The sequence below is a fragment of the Oryctolagus cuniculus genome, chromosome X (genome assembly GCF_964237555.1).
Source record: "Oryctolagus cuniculus chromosome X, mOryCun1.1, whole genome shotgun sequence".
Taxonomy (NCBI): domain Eukaryota; kingdom Metazoa; phylum Chordata; class Mammalia; order Lagomorpha; family Leporidae; genus Oryctolagus; species Oryctolagus cuniculus.
Genome location: NC_091453.1, coordinates 35827989 through 35844338, shown reverse-complemented (window position 1 = coordinate 35844338; position 16350 = coordinate 35827989). Strand labels below are relative to the sequence as shown.

At 49.2% G+C, this 16350-nt stretch overlaps 1 long non-coding RNA gene across 1 annotated transcript; it reads right to left on the bottom strand.

Annotated features, from left to right (window-relative positions):
* Positions 1-1458: 1458 nt before the first annotated feature.
* Positions 1459-7505, bottom strand: LOC127487847 (uncharacterized). The gene is made up of 5 exons (XR_007915099.2): positions 7037-7505; positions 4094-5859; positions 3849-3932; positions 3600-3658; positions 1459-2298 (listed from the first exon to the last, which is right to left on the bottom strand). It is a non-coding gene; the product is annotated as an uncharacterized lncRNA (long non-coding RNA).
* Positions 7506-16350: the final 8845 nt, after the last annotated feature.

Here is a 16350-nt window from a genome sequence, read left to right as displayed (position 1 = left end):
CACAGAGAGGAAGAGAGAGAGAGAGAGAGAGAGAGAAAGAGAGAGAGGTCTTCCATCTGTTGGTTCACTCCCCAGTGGCCGCAATTGCCGGAGCTAAGCAGATCCAAAACCAGAAGCTAAAGCTTCTTCTGGGTCTCCCACGTGCATGCAGTGGGCCATGGATTTGGGCCATCTTGTGCTGTGTTTTTTTTTTTTTTTTTTGACAGGCAGAGTGGACAGTGAGAGAGAGAGACAGAGAGAAAGGTCTTCCTTTGCCGTTGGTTCACCCTCCAATGGCTGCCGCAGTCGGCACGCTGCGGCCGGCGCACCGCGCTGATCCGATGGCAGGAGCCAGGAGCCAGGTGCTTTTCCTGGTCTCCCATGGGGTGCAGGGCCCAAGCACCTGGGCCATCCTCCACTGCACTCCCTGGCCACAGCAGAGGGCTGGCCTGGAAGAGGGGCAACCGGGACAGAATCCGGCGCCCCGACCGGGACTAGAACCCGGTGTGCCGGCGCCGCTAGGCGGAGGATTAGCCTATTGAGCCACGGCGCCGGCCAATGTGCTGTTTTACCAGATCCATATGCAGGATGGGGGTCAGAAGTGGAGCACCCGGGATGTGAACCGATGCTATATGGGATGCTGGCACTGCACACTAGGGCTTTAATACATTGTGCCACAGCACTGGCCCCTGAATAAATCTTTAGAAAGATAAGGAGAGGGGCCGGCGCCTTGGCGCAGTAGGTTAATTCTCCACCTGCATTGCTGGCATCCCATATGGGCACCAGTTCTCGTCCTGGCTTCCCCCTCTTCCAATCTAGCTCTCTTTTATGGCCTGGGAAAGCAGTAGAAGATGGCCCAAGTCCTTGGTCCCCTGTATCTGCATAGGAGACCCAGAAGAAACTCCTGGCTCCTGGCTTCGGATCAGCGCAGCTCCGGCCATTGTGGCCTTTGGGGAGTGAACCTACGGAAGCAAGACCTTTTTGTCTCTCCCTTTCTATGTCTGTAACTCTACATTTCAAATAGTTTAATAAATAAAATCTTTTTTAAAAAGGTAAGGAGAATATAAAAGCAGACACAGCTATCTCCAGGTGGACTGAGAGAGCATGAAAGAGAGCGAGAAATGAATTCTTCATTAGCTAGTACAGTCTCCAATTTCCACAATGCACCATGATACTCCTGTCATAGAAATGCAAAACCTTGAGATCTGTAGTGCCGGCGCCGCGGCTCACTAGGCTAATCCTCCGCCTTGCGGCGCCAGCACACCGGGTTCTAGTCCTGGTCCGGGCACCGGATTCTGTCCCGGTTGCCCCTCTTCCAGGCCAGCTTTCTGCTGTGGCCCGGGAGTGCAGTGGAGGATGGCCCAAGTGCTTGGGCCCTGCACCCCATGGGAGACCAGGAGAAGTACCTGGCTCCTGCCATCGGATCAGCGTGGTGTGCCAGCCACAGTGCGCTGGCCGCGGCGGCCATTGGAGGGTGAACCAAGGGCAAAGGAAGACCTTTCTCTCTGTCTCTCTCTCTCTCACTGTCCACTCTGCCTGTCAAAAAAAAAAAAAAGATCTGTAGTAATTTATTTATCAACTAATAGCTTGGTTACCTGTGATAGTGCACAGAGTGCAGGAAAACTTCAGCAGAAAGCTTTGGTGCAGCTTACAACTCCCACAACGTATATCTGAGCAGGGGAGGATTCCCCAGGAGATCAGGTTCTGGATGCAGCTCCCTGCTAGCATGCCTGAGAAGGCAGAGGAAGGTGGCCCAAGTCCACAGGCCCACACAACAGGGAGGGAGACCTCAGTGAAGTTCCCTTCTCCTGGTTTCCCATTTGGCCCACACCCAGCCTCTGAGATCATCTGGGAAGTGAACCAGCAGATGAGAAGTCTCTATCTCTGTCTCTGCTTCTCTGTGACACTCTGCCTTTCACAGAAATAAAAGATCTCTCAACACAATCAATAAACGCCAGAGAAACTAAGGGTGATGGACAGATGGACAGACAAAAACTGCCATCTGCTATTTCCCTCCGCAGTTGTTGGGAAAACCTAGTTCTAAGCCAGGCAGAAGCCAGGCCCAGTATCTGAATCCTGGTCTGCAGGTTCTCTGGCGGGATCCCACATGGACTGCTATAGATGGACTCTGACAGTGTGCAAGAGAGAAGAGCTCTTCCATTTGCTAGTGCTGTCCCCAAATGACGCAATCCTCATGGTTCCTTACTAGTTAATTAATTAATTAGCAGATAATTTACCTGCAAAAACAGAGAGGGTGCTGGAGAACTTCAGTGGGGAGGTATATCTTCTCTCTCTGTGTCTGATTTCTGTTTTCCTCTGCTGTTCAAAGAAAGAAAATATCTTTCGACACAATCAGTAAAAGGCAGCGAGACCAAAGGTGACACAGAGATGGACAGACAGAAGGAACCTCCCATCTGCTCTTTCCCTCCCCAGATTTCAGAAACCCTTCATTCTGGGTGAGACTGAGGCCATGGTCCCCAGGAGCTGAACCTAGGTCTCCCATGCAGGTGGCAGGGACCCAATTCCTCTGGCTGTCATCTGCTACCTCCCATGGTGTGTCTGGACAAGCATTGGAACTTCAGCAGAGCCCGGACTAGAAGCCAGGCCCTCCCATAAGTGGTGTGCCCATCACAGGAAGCATCACCAGTCAGAGCCCAGGTCTTCCCCCCGGCTCATGTTCCTCTGTCCTGCTTATGGCAGCCAGAGTCGTGGTGAGGCAAGTTATAGAGAAACTGGCGCCATGGCCAGGCAGCACATTCGAACATGGGTTTGAGTAACAACTGCTCCATTCAGCTTAGAGCTCACAGAGAATGCACATGAAATCAGCAGAGGATGGCCTGGAACCCTGGGCTCTGCGACACCGTCATGGGACATCCAGGTGGCCTGGTGGGCTCCTGACTTCAGGTGACTCAAGGCCTCCAGGGTCCGTGACAGGATCCCAAGTCCTTCAACCATCACCTACTGCCTCCCACAGTGTGCGTCCCCAGCAAGCTTGAAATGCAAGTGGGGCCTGGACGCCAACCCAGGCGCTGCAAAGTGGGACATGGGAATCTGAAGAAATAGGAGACCTGTTGCCACAAATGTGCTTCGCACTACTTGATCTTCTAGCATCAAAGCTGTCTGTATCTGAAAGGCACACACAGGGACTGGCACTGTGGTGTAGCGGGTAAAGCCACTACCTGCATTCGGCCATCCCATATGGGTGCCGGTTCAAGTCTCAGCTGCTGCACTTACGATCTAGCTATCTGCTATGGCCTGGGAAAGCAGTAGATGATGGCCCAAGTCCTTGGGCCCTTGTACCCTCATGGGACACTGGCACAGTTCCCGACTCCTGGCTTCTCACTTGACCTAGAGATCACTGGGGGAGTGAACCAGCAGTTGAGAGGTCTCTCTCTCTCAGTCTATGCTTCTCTCTGTGTCACTCGGCCTTCCAATGAAACTATCTTCTGGGGCCGGTGCTGTGACATGGTGGGTTAAACCTCTGCCGAGGAGCCAGCCTCCCACATGGGTGCCAGTTCATGTCCTGGCTGCTCCTCTTCTGATCCAGCTCTCTGCTTATGGCCTGTCAACCCAGAGGAACATGGCCCACGTGCATGGGTCCCTGCACCCATGTGGGATACCTGGAGGAAGCTCCTCTGTGCTGGCTTCACATCGATGCAGCAACAGCAGCTGTGGTCATCTGAGGAGTGAACAAGCAGATGGAAGCTTTTTCTGTCCCAAGCTCTTACTCTAACTCTACCATTCCCGTTAGCAAATAAATTTTAAGAAGTGAATTTGAACAGAATCAATAATATGCAGAGACATGGGGTGACAGACTGAAAAATGATTCCCATCTGCTCTTCCCCTCCCCAAATTTCAGAATTACCTACCTACTGGGCCAGAGGAAGCCAGGCCCCAGATCTGAATCCAGGTCACCAGGTTCTCTGGCAAGATCCCACAACAGGAACAATGGACTGAGATAGACAGGAAGAGAGAGACAAGAGATTGCATCAGCTAGTTTGGTCCCAAAATGCCCACAGGACCCACTGCTCCTGAGATATACTAAGGCAAAACTTTAAGATCTACAGTAAATAATTAGTTAATTAATTAATTAATTAATTCACAGGTTAGTTACCTGGAAAATGAGAGTGAGTGCTGGCAAACTTGGGATGAGAGGTGTCCTTTCTCTCTCTGTGTGGGCTCTCTGATCCCAGCTCTCCCACATGGACGGTAGGGACTGAGTTCCCCTGTCCTTCACCTGCTGCCTCCCACAGTGTGTCTGGGAGGAGTCAGAACTGGAGCAGAGCCTGCACTGGACGCCAGGCCCTCCCACGTGGGGTGTGAGCATCACAGGGAGTGTCACACCCACCAGTCCCCATGTCCACCCCCAGCTCATGGTCCCCCGTCCAGCTTCTGGTGCCCAGACTCATGGTGAGGCAGGTGAATGAGACACTGGTGCCCTAGCCAGGCAGCCCATTTGCACGTGGGTTTGAGTAACTGCTGCTCCACTGGCATACAGCTCACAGAGAATGCACCTGGAAATCAGCAGAGGACAACCAGGATCCCTGGACTCCGTGACACCCTCAGTCAACACCTGATGGTCTTGTGGGCTCCTGGCTTCAGCCAAACTCAGCCCAGGCAACTGCAGACAGCTGGGGAGGGTTCTGGCACATCGAAGATCGCTGAACCTCTCCCACTTTGTGACCCTCTGGCTCTCAAACCCTGCCTTTTGAATGGATGCAGGAATCTCAGAGGAGGAGCAAACAGACAAATATTATGGTCAAAATTTCAATACAGTGTGTAATTTTGTTAGTTAGAATGGCAGACAGATAGCCAAGGAGAACCAGAAAGGGACGCAGTCCTATGTGCTGGTTCAGTCCCCCAATCCCAGCAGTATGCATTCCCTCCCTATACGTGACAGCTCCACTGGAAGGCAGGTTTTACCAACAATCAATGAATTTATTCATTATGAATTGACGTAAGGCTGGGAGCTGGCTAGCTCCGTGGCTGAGGGTGTTAAGTCTCTGCTTCCAACCTGGGCATAGACACAGGAGCTGGGGTTCCACTGCCGATGCTCTGCCTCTCATGCAGCTCCCTGCTAGCGTGCCTGGGAAACAAGAAGCAGACAGCCCAAGTACTCAGGCCCTTGCCAACCACAGGGAATACCACTTTGGACCATGTCTGTCTCCCTCTGTCTATCACTCTGCCTTTCCAATTAATGAAAGAAATCTTAAGGAGCACTATGTCACCAGGAGAGGGACACAGAGACAGAAATACCAACAGGCAGATCCAATTCCCATCTGCTATTTCCCTCCCACATTTCTCAAAACACTAGTGCTGGACTAGGCTGTAGACGGGCCCCAGAATTTGACTGCAGGCCTCCAGGGTGTGTGGCAGGATCCCAAGTGCTTCAACCCTCACCTGCTGCCTGCTGCAGTCTGTGTCCCCAGCAAGCTGGAATGCCCAGTGGGGGCTGCGCCTCAACCGAGGCTCTGCAAGCTGGGACACAGGCACCCTCGTGAATGTCAGACCTATTGCAAAAGATGCACATTGCTGAAGTTGACCTTCCAGGATCAAAAAGATCCGTAACTGAAAGAAACAACCAGGTAGCTATGGTTTGTCGGAGACAGCGAGGAAGAGAGAGAGAAAACAGAACTTAAATCAGTACATTCCCCATATACCTGCAATACCTATTCCTGCTCCAACTTAGCAAAGCGAATATTTAAGATTTACAGTAATTAATTAATAAATTTATAAGTTAATTACTCACAAAGCATAGAAAGGGTGCTGGCCAACTTCATCCGAATGCAATGATGCAGCTTGTAACACCCGGAACCCTTAACTGAGACATTGGTGCAATTCCTGGTGCTTGGGTTCCCATGCAGCTCCATGTTAACGTGCCTGGGAAGAAAGAGGAAGGCGGTCCAACTCCTTGGGACACTGCCACTTACGTGGAAGAGACCAAGGTGCAGTTTCTGTCTCTTGGCTTCCCACTGAGACCACACCCAAGATCTGATCATTTGGTGAATAAATAAGCAGATGAGACCTCTCTTTCTCTCTGTCTCTGCTTCTCTCTGTGTACCTTCTTTAACAGAAAGAAAATCTCTCAACACAATCAACAAAAGGCAGAGAGAACAGACAGAAAACTTCCATCTGCTCTTTCCCGGCCCAAATTTTGGGAATACTTAGCTCATGGCCAGGTTGAAATCAGGCCCCAGGAGCTGAAAACATGCCTCCAAGGTCTATGTCAGAATCCCAGGTGCTTCAAAAATCACCTGCTACCTCCCACAGTGTGTGTATCCCGCAAGCTGGAATTGCAAGTGGGACTGGACATCGACCCAGGCTCTCCAAGGTGGGGTATGGGCATCCCAAGAAATATCAGATCTGTTGCCACAAATGTGCATCGCACAACTTGACCTTTCAGTATCAAAACTGTCTGTATTTGAAAGGCACACACAGGAACTGGCACTGTGCTGTAGCGAGAAAAGCCACCACCTGCATTGGGCCATCCCATATGGGTGCTGGTTCAAGTCCCGGCTTCTCAACTTCAAATCACGCTTTCTGCTATGGCCTGGGAAAGCAGTAGAAGATGGCCTCCGTCCATGGGCCCCTATACCCACGTGAGACACCAGGAAGAAGTTCCTGGCTTATGGCTTTGATCAGTGTAGCTCCAGCCATTGTAGTGCAGCTCTGGCCATTGCAACAACTTGGGGAGTGAACCATTGGGTGGAAGACTTCTCTCTTTGTCTCTCTCTGCCTATGCCTCATGTAACTCTGCCTTTCAAATAAATAAATAAAAATTAAAAAAAAAGAAAGGCACATGCAGAGAGCTACAGATACACTAAGACTGTGAAGTAGACAGAAAGAAATGAGGTCTCCATCAGCAGGTTCAGTCCCCAAATGCCTGTAATACTGCTGCTCCTGTCATGGTAACACAAAACTTTCTGATCAATAGTAATTAATAAAGTTAGTAGGATAGTTACCTGGAAAAGCAGACAGAGTGCTGGCAAACGTCAGCGGATTGTGATGATCCGGCCTGTAACTAGGACAATACATACCTGGGACAGGGCTCAATTACCTGCGGCTCAGGTTCTGATGCAGCTCCCTGCTCATGTGCTGGGAAGGCAGAGGATGTGGCCCCAGTCCTTGGGTCTAGGCCACTGTCTTGGGCGAGACCCGGTGCAGTTCCCGACTCCTGGCTTCTCACTTGACCTAGAGATCACTGGGGAATGAACCAGCAGCAGTTGAGAGGTCTCTCTCTCTCTCTCAGTCTATGCTTCTCTCTGTGTCACTCGGCCTTCCAATGAAACTATCTTCTGGGGCCGGTGCTGTGACATGGTGGGTTAAACCTCTGCCGAGGAGCCAGCCTCCCATGTGGGTGCCAGTTCATGTCCTGGCTGCTCCTCTTCTGATCCAGCTCTCTGCTTATGGCCTGGCAACCCAGAGGAACATGGCCCACGTGCATGGGTCCCTGCACCCATGTGGGAGACCTGGAAGCAGTTCCTCTGTGCTGGCTTCACATCGGCTCAGCTCTAGCAGCTGAGGACATCTGGGGAGTGATCCATCAAATGGAAGCCCTTTCTGTCTCTCCCTCTCTCTCTCTCTGTAACTCTGCCTCTCAAATAAATAAATAAATCTTTAAAAAATATCTTTCAACAGAATCAATAATATGTAGAGAGTCACAGGGTGACAGACAGAAACCCCCCATCTGCCCTTTCACTTCTCAAATTTCAGAAATTCCTAATTCTTGGCCAAGTGGAAGCCAGGCCCCAGATCTGAATCCAGGTCACCAGGTTCTGTGGCAGCATCTCACGGACAGCTACAGATGGACTGAGACAGCGAGGAAGAGAGAGACAAGACAGATCTTGCATCAGGTAGTTTGGTCCCAAAATGCCCACAGGACCCGCTGCTCCTGAGATATACTTAGGCAAAACTTTAAGATCTACAGTAAATAATTAGTTAATTAATTAATTCACAGGTTAGTTACCTGCAAACTCAGAGCGAGTGCTGGCAAACTTGGGATGAGAGGTGTCCTTTCTCTCCCTGTCTGGGCTCTCTGATCCCAGGTCTCCCACGTGGACGGTAGGGACTGAGTTCCCCTGTCCTTCACCTTCTGCCTCCCGCAGTGTGTCTGGGAGGAGTCAGAACTGGAGCAGAGCCTGCACTGGACGCCAGGCCCTCCCATGTGGGGTGTGAGCATCACAGGGAGTGTCACGCCCACCAGTCCCCATGTCCACCCCCAGCCACCTGTTCCTCAGTCCTGCTTCTGGGGGCGGTGCAGAGCTGTGGCCGAGCAGGTTAAGCAGCAGGGAACACTATGGCCAGGCCTTCCATATGAACACGGGTTAGAGACCTGGCTGTTGGACTCATCATACAGAGCCCAGATAACTGGACTGGGAAAGCAGAGGAGGATGGCCTGGACCATGCCCCCCCCCCACATCATCAGTGGGACACTTGCATTGTCTTGCAGGCTCCTGGCTTCGGCCTGAGCAAGAACAGGAAACTGCAGGCATCTCATGAGTGCTCCAGTGTATAGAAGATCTTTCTCTCTGATCCTCTTGCTGTCAATAGCCCTGCCTTTGAAATAAACGTAGGAATCCAAGAATAAATTCAAATAAACAATTATAATGTTCAAATATTTTTAAAAAATGCATAATTTTGTTGATTTGCAAGGCAGATGGCGAGACAGACAGAAAGAAAAAAGAATGGAAGAATTGTCTAGGTGCTGTTTCAGTCATCAAATGCCAGCAATATGCATGGCCATCACTACCATCTGAAAGCTTCCCTAGAAGTCATGCATTACATATAATTAATGAATTAACACACTAATTCATTAATTCACATAAAGGGCTGGGAGAAGGCTCGCCCCATGGTCAGTGTGTTCAGCCTCCACTTCCATCCTGGGCAGGTACCCTGGCAGCCAGGGTTCTACTGCCAGCTGCTCTGCTTCTCATACAGCTCCCTACTAAGGTGCCTGGGAAGCCAGAGTAAGACATCCTGAGAACTCAGGCCCCTGCCCACCCCAGGGAGACCAGGGTGGACCATCTCCTGCTCCGTCTCTCCCTCTGTTTGTCAATCTGCCTTTCCAAATAAGGAAAGACATCTTTAAGAGCAGTATGTCAGCAGGGCAGTGACACAAAAATTTCCTATCTGCTGTTTCTCTCCCCACATTTCTGAAAACCCTGCTGTTGGGCCAGGGTGTTGCCCAGCATCAAGGAGCTGACTCCAGGCCTTCAAGGTCTGGGTCAGGATCCCAAGTGCTTCCACCCTCACCTGCTGCCTCCTGCAGTATATGTCCCCAGCAAGCTGGAATGGCCAGTGGGGCCAACACCTCAACCCAGACTCTGCAAGGTGGGACACAGGCACCCTAGGGAATGTTGCACCTGTTGCTACAAATGCACATTGCACAAGTTAACCTTCCAGGATCAAAACTGTGCTTGAAAAGCATACACAGACAGCTACAGATGGACTTAAGCAGTGAGGAAGTGAGAGAGAAAAGAGACCTTCCACCAGCTAGTTCAGTCTTCAAATGTCTGCAGTACCCACATCTGCTCCTGTCATGGTAATTGAAACTTTATGATCTCTAGTAATTAATGAATAGGTTAGTTACCTGCCAAATCAGAAAGAGTGCTGTCGAACTTCCACAGAAAGTGATGATGTGTCTTGCAACTCCCGCGATCCTTATCTGGGCCAGGGGTGGATTTGTGGATTCCCAGCTGCTCAGATTCTGATGAAGCTCTCTGCTAACATGCCTGGGAAGGCAATGGAAAGCCACCCAATCCTTGGCCCCCAACACCCATGTGCAGTTCCTGTCTCCTGGCTTCCTGTTGCCCATCCCCCCCACCCCACCCCCAGCCTCTGAGAATGTATGGAGTGTGAATCAGTTGATGCAAGCTGTCTTTCTGTCTCTGTGTCTGTTTCTATCAGTATCACTCTGCCTTTCACAGAAAGAAAATATATTTCAGTACAACCTACAAAAGGCAGAGAGACAAAGGGTGACACACAGATGGAGATAGAGACAGGCAGAAGCCTCCCATCTGCTCTTTCCTGCCCCAAGATTCAGAAACACTGAGTTCCGGGCCAGGTTGAAGCCATGCCTCCTAGGAGCTGAATCCAGGTCTCCCACATGCGTGTCAGGGATCCAATTCTTCCTGCTTTCACCCACTGCCTCCCACAGTGTGTGGCTGGGAAGCTGGAATTGGAGCAGAGCCTGGACTGGAAGGCAGGCCCCCCCATGTTGGTGTGAGCATCTCAGGAAGTATCAGACTCTCTAGACCACATGCCCCTCCCCCAGCTGCATGCTTCTCAGTCCTACTTCTTGGGGCTGGAGTTGTGGCAAGGTGGGTTAAGCAGCAGCCGGTGCTCTGGCCAGGCATCCCATAGGAGCACAGGTTCGAGTCTCAACTTCTTGACTCATTATCCAGCTCCCAGATAAAGTGCTTGGGAGAGCAGTGGCTTGTGCCCTTGGGCCCCAGCCACCCTCCTGGGACACCCGTGTGGTCTTGCAGGCTCCTAGCTTCTGCCTGACCAAGCCCTGGCAACTGCTGGCGTCTCGGAGTGCTGTGGTTATGGGAGATGTCTTTCTCTTTGTGTCCCTCTGTCTCTCAATAGCTCTGCCTTTCAAATAATTGAAGAGATCTCTAAATGAAACAACATAAAAGAAAATAAATACAATGGCAAAAATCTATATATATATATATATATATATATATATATAAAATTTTTTTGAAATGTGGCCAGACATTGAGAAATGAACTGGAGGAGTTCTACTATGTGCCATTACAGTCCCCAAATGCCAGTGATCACCACTGCCATCTGTATCATGTTAAAGCTCAACTTTTAAACATATGTTTAAAAATTTATTTAATTATAATTTAAAATCTTAAGGCACCTTGGAAAGCAGCAGAAGATGGCCCAAGGGCTTGGCCCCTGCACCCATGATGGAGCCCCTGAGAAAGCAGGTAACAACAGCCTATGCAGTTGGACCCCTTCTACCCACATAGGAGCCCAGGATGGATTTTTGTGCTACCACCTTCATCCTGGCATGTTCCTGGCTGTTGTGGCCATCTGGGGGAGTGAACTAGTGGACAGAAGATCTTTTTGTTTCTTCTTCTCTTCCTTTTTCTCTGTCATGCTGCCTTTCAAGTAAATAAAGTAAACCTTACATATAAACACAGAGGACAGAAGGAGACAGGCAGGTAGGCAGGCAGGCAGGCAGGCAGAAGTTTCCCATCTTCTGGTTCCCTGCCCAAATTTTTGGAGCAGCAGTGATGGGTCAGGCTGAAGTTAGGTGCCGGAAGCTGAATCCAGGTCTCCCAGGTGTGTGGCAGGGTCCCAAGAGTTTGAAATATCACCTACAGCCTGCCTCGTCCAGTGTGTATCAGCAGGAAAGTGGAATTGGGAACACAGCCTTGACTGAAGCCCATCCTCTACCACACAGATTGTGGGCAGACTAATATGTGAACTGTTGCATGAAATGCCTATTCCACAGCTTTTCAATTTAGAATATAATTTTGTCTGTCTGAAGGGCAGACATTCAGACAGAGAGAAGCATAAATTGAGGACATTTCCTATCTACCAGTTCAGTCCCCTACTGCCTGCAATATCCACTGCCATCCCCATCATGTCAAAGCTTAACTTTAAAACATGGATTATGTAAAATTAATTTAAAATGCCGAGAGAGACCTAGCCTGTGGCACAGGGTATTAAGCCTCAGCATGCAACTCCAGCATCCCTTTTGTGACCCAGAGTTCAATTTCTGGCTCTCCTCTTTGGATCCAGTTCCTGCAAATGTTCCTGGGAAGACATAAGAAGATAGCCCAAGTATTTGTGCCCCTGCCACCCAGAATATGGACCAGCATGAGATTCTGGTCTCCTTGTTTCGGCCTGTACTAATTCCAGCTTTTGTGGCCATTTTGGGAGTGAACTGACAGGTAGAAGATCTCCTTCTCTCTGTCTCTCTCTTTCTCTCTCTTTTTTAAAGATTTTATTTATTTATTTGAGAGGTAGAATTACAGACAGTGAGAGGTAGAGACAGAGAGAGAGGTCTTCCTTCCATTGGTTCACTTCCTAAATGACTGCAATGACCGGAGCTATGCCAATCTAAAGCCAGGAGCCAGGTTCTTCTTCCTGGTCTCCCATTAGGTGCAGGTGCCCAAGCACTTGGGCCATCTTCCACTGCTTTCCCAGGCCACAGCAGAGAGCTGGATTGGAAGAGGAGCAACCGGGACTAGAACCCGGCACCCATGTGGGATGCCAGCACCACAGGCTGAGGATTAACCTACTGCACCACGGAGCCAGCCCCTCCCTTTCTCTCTTTACTCTGCCTTTCAACCAAATAAAATAAACCCTTAAGAACAATAAACAAAAAGCAGAGAGACAGAGTGAGACAGACAGGTATCTCTCACCTACTGTTTCTTTCCCAAAGTTTCTGAAATAGCTAGTGCTAAGCCAGGCTGTAGCCAGGTTCCAGGAAATTAAACAAGATCTCCCAGGTCTGTTCCAGGCTCCAAGTGCTTGAACCATCACCTGCTTCCTGCCTCAGTGTGTATCTGCAGGAAGCTGGAGTTGGGAATGGAGCCTGGGTGTCAATCAGGCTCTGTGTTGTGGATGTGAACATGTCAACAAATATCTGACTTACTGCACACATGATCATCCCGGCACATTAAGTTTTTAAAACACAATTTGATTTAAAGATAAAATTTTTTTTAAAGACAGAGCAAAAGCGAAAGGAGGGGAGACAAAAAGATCTTCTATCCACTAGTTCACTCCCCAAATGGCCACAAGTTTATTTTAAATTTGATTTATTTTAAAGAGAGAGAGGGAGGGAGAGACAGAGAAATAGAGAAATTCCCCATCAGCTAGTTCAGTTACCAGATGCCTGCATTATCCACGGTTATCCCTATCCTGTTAGAGCTGAACTTTAAAACATATATTCATTAATTGATTAAAAATACAGAGATGAGAGCAGCATTGTTTAACAGGGAGTTTAGCTGCAGCTTGCATCTCCAGCAATCCATTGAGAGCCAGTGTTTGACTCTCTGCTGCTCTGGTTCTGATCCTGTTCCCTGCTTACGTGCCTGGGAAGTCACTGGAAGATGGCTGAATTCATTAGGACCCTTCCACCACTGTGGGAGACCCAGATGGTGTTCTGGGATCCTGACTTAGGCCTGGCTCAGCCACAGCCTTGTCACCATGTGAGGAACAAAGCAGCAGATGGAAGATCTCTTTGTCTGTCCCTCTCTGTCATTCTGAATTTCAATAAATAGATCTTTTAAAACAGTAACTAAAAGGTAGAGAAACACGGGGAGATGGACATACATAGATCTTCCATCTGCTGCTTTCTTCTAAAAATTTCTGAAATAGCTAATGCTGGGGGGTTGAGACCTGGAGCCAGTAGTTTTAGCTAGGTCTTCCACGTGGATGGCAGGGACCCAAGAGCTTGACACATCACCTGCTGCCCTCCACAGTCTGTACTGGCAGGAAGCTGGAATTGGAACAGAGCCTGGACTTTAGAGTGCAGGCACTCTGGGCCAGCACCGGTGCGCAGAGTATTAACGCCCCAGCTTGCATGGCCAGCATCACATTAGGGCAACAGTTTGTGTCCTGGCTGTTTCACTTCCGATCCAGCTCTCTGCTAATACTCCTGGGAAAGCAGTAGAAGATGGCCCAAGTACTTGGGCCCCTGTACCCACATTGGAGACCTGGGAGAAGCTCCTGGCTTCTGGCTTCAGCCTGGCCCAGCCCTGGCCATTGTGGCCATCTGGGGAGTAAACCAGTGGATGGAAGACCCCTCTCTTTTTCTCTCTCTGTCACTCTGCCTTTCAAATAAATAAAAATAAATCTTAAAAAAAAAAGAATGCAGGCACCCCAACATAGGATGTGTGCATCTATGGAAATATCATACCTATTAAATTAAATGCCCAAATCACAGCTTTACTTTTTGTAAGCAAAATTTTATTAATTTTAAAGGCAGGCAGAGAGAGACATCTGCTTCTTTAGGCCCCATGTGCCAACAACATCCACTGGTATACATATCGAGTTAAAACTCAACTTTAAAGCATATAAGTAAAATTAATTAATTAATACAAAAGGCTGTGAGGGGACTAGCCTTGGGACACGGGGTGTTGAGACTTAGCTTTCAATCCCAGCCTGCTCTCTGGGAGCCAGCGTTCCATTCCTTGCTGTTTGCTTCCCATGCAGCAACCCACTAATCTACCTGAGAAGCCAGCTGAAGACAGTCAGTGTACCTGGACTCCTGCCCCGCCACCAGGGGAGACCAGGATGGTGTTCTGGCCTCCTGGGTTCGGCATGGCCCAGCCTCAGCAGTTGCGGTCATTTGGGGACTGACCCAGTGGATGGAAGATCTCTTTGTCTCTCTGTCTCTCTATCATTCTGCCTTTTAAATAAATAATTAAATCTTTAAAATCAAGAAAGAAAAGACAGACGCAGACAGAGTGATACTTCCAGTCTGCTCTTTACCTCCCCAAATTTCTGAATTGTCTAATGCTGGGCCAGGCTGAAGCCAGGAGCCAAGGGCATAATCCAGGGCTCCCCCGTGGGTAGCAAGGACCCAAGTATTTGAACCTGCTGCCCCTCCCCCCAACAGTGTAAATTGTATTAAAACGGGAATTGGGAATAGAGTCTGCATTTGAACTCCGGGGGCCAGCGCTGTGGTGTAGTGGGTTAAAGCCCCAGCCTGCAGCGCCGGCATCCCATATGGGTGCCGGGTTCGAGCCCTGGCTGCTCCACTTCGAACTCCGGCACTATAACATTGTATAGTGGCCCTCAAAGTGTGCTGCTAGGAGCAGGAGCTCGTATGCCCTGGCCCTTTGGACCCTCTCCCGCCCCTCAGCCACGGTCTGCCGGCCCTTGCAGAGCCTCTCAAGGCTGCTGCATGTGCCCCCTACCTGCGTCACAACCGGCGGTTACTGGCTTGCGAGATACGGTCTGCCAGGGTGTGCTTTGCGCCTGCGTGTGGCCCCCGCGGCCTTTCAGGGCGTGGCCCGCCCGCGGGTGGCTGCCGCTTGCCCGACTCCAGCTGGGCCTGGGGCCTGGGCCGAGGCGCGGGAGCAAGAGGGGCCCTGAGCCAGCTGGTTCAAAGCGGCTCAGAAGATAAAATAACTGTCCAGTTTATAAACCCTGATGGTGAAACCTTTACCAACAAAAGGAAAAGTCAGTGATTCTCTGCTAGATATTGTGGTAGAAAATAATTAAGATATTGAGTGTTTTGGTGCATAGGAGGGAAACTTGGCTTGCTCTGTCCCTTCACCTTAAATAACATAGATGAGTAGTTACATCACTGATAAGAATGACATGCATGAGCTTGCGTATGGACTAACAGATCGCGGTTGGGCTACCGAATCTGTTCGACAAAAATCTATGGACAATATGACTGTTCAAGTACCTGATGTGGCTGATGCCAGACAGTCTGTTGATGTGGGCGAGAAATCCTTAAAAAATAGAACCACGAAATTTTACCTGATTTTTATAATTATTATTTTTCTTTTTTAAAGATTTTTTACTTATTTGAAAGAGTGACAAAGAGAAAGGACAAGAGAGCTCTTCCATCCACTGGTTTACTCTCCAAATGGCCACCATGCCCAGGGCTGGGCCGGGCAGAAGCCAAGAGTTCCATCTGGGTCTTCCAAGTGGTGCAGGGGCCCAAGCTCTCAAGCCATCTTCCAGTGTTTTCCCAGGCCATTAGCGGGAAGCTATATGGGCAGTAGAGCAGCTAGAACTCAAACCCTTGTTCTTACGGGATGCTGGTGTTTCAGGCCATGGCTTAACCTGCTCAGCTACAATGCCAGCCCCAGAAAATATTTAATTGCTCAGTGAACTACTTGATTTCTTAGTTATTAACCTTATAAATATTTCCAATTTTTGATTTGGTGAGTTAAGTGTGCAGATAGGTGTCTTAACACTGTCAAAAAAGTTTGATCTTCATTCTGACTGAACTACAAGAATAAAGTAAAATTAGATATCTTTATTCCTTTCTGATATAATTGTCTATTTTTGTAATCTTTTGAAAATAACATATATAAATCAGGTTTCTTTCTCTAGAGCTGGAGAAAGCAATGAACTGCTCTGTACAGCACACCCCCAATTGATACCATTGTGTCACCCAGGGCCAAAGCTACATGGGTTCTGAGCCACTGCCCCAGAAGTGAGGCAATGGCCTGAGCACTATTGATTACCAATTATTTATGGAAGGCATGCATATCATTATTTTAATGTAAGTAAATTCATATATTTTTTAAAAATTGAATATGGCATCCCAAAGAAAAATCTCATCCACTGCATCAAAATGCCCACCCCAGTTTTTACATTTCTAAAATAAATTTTATTGGGGTCTGCACTGTGGCGTAGCTGGTAAAGCCTCTGTCTTCGATG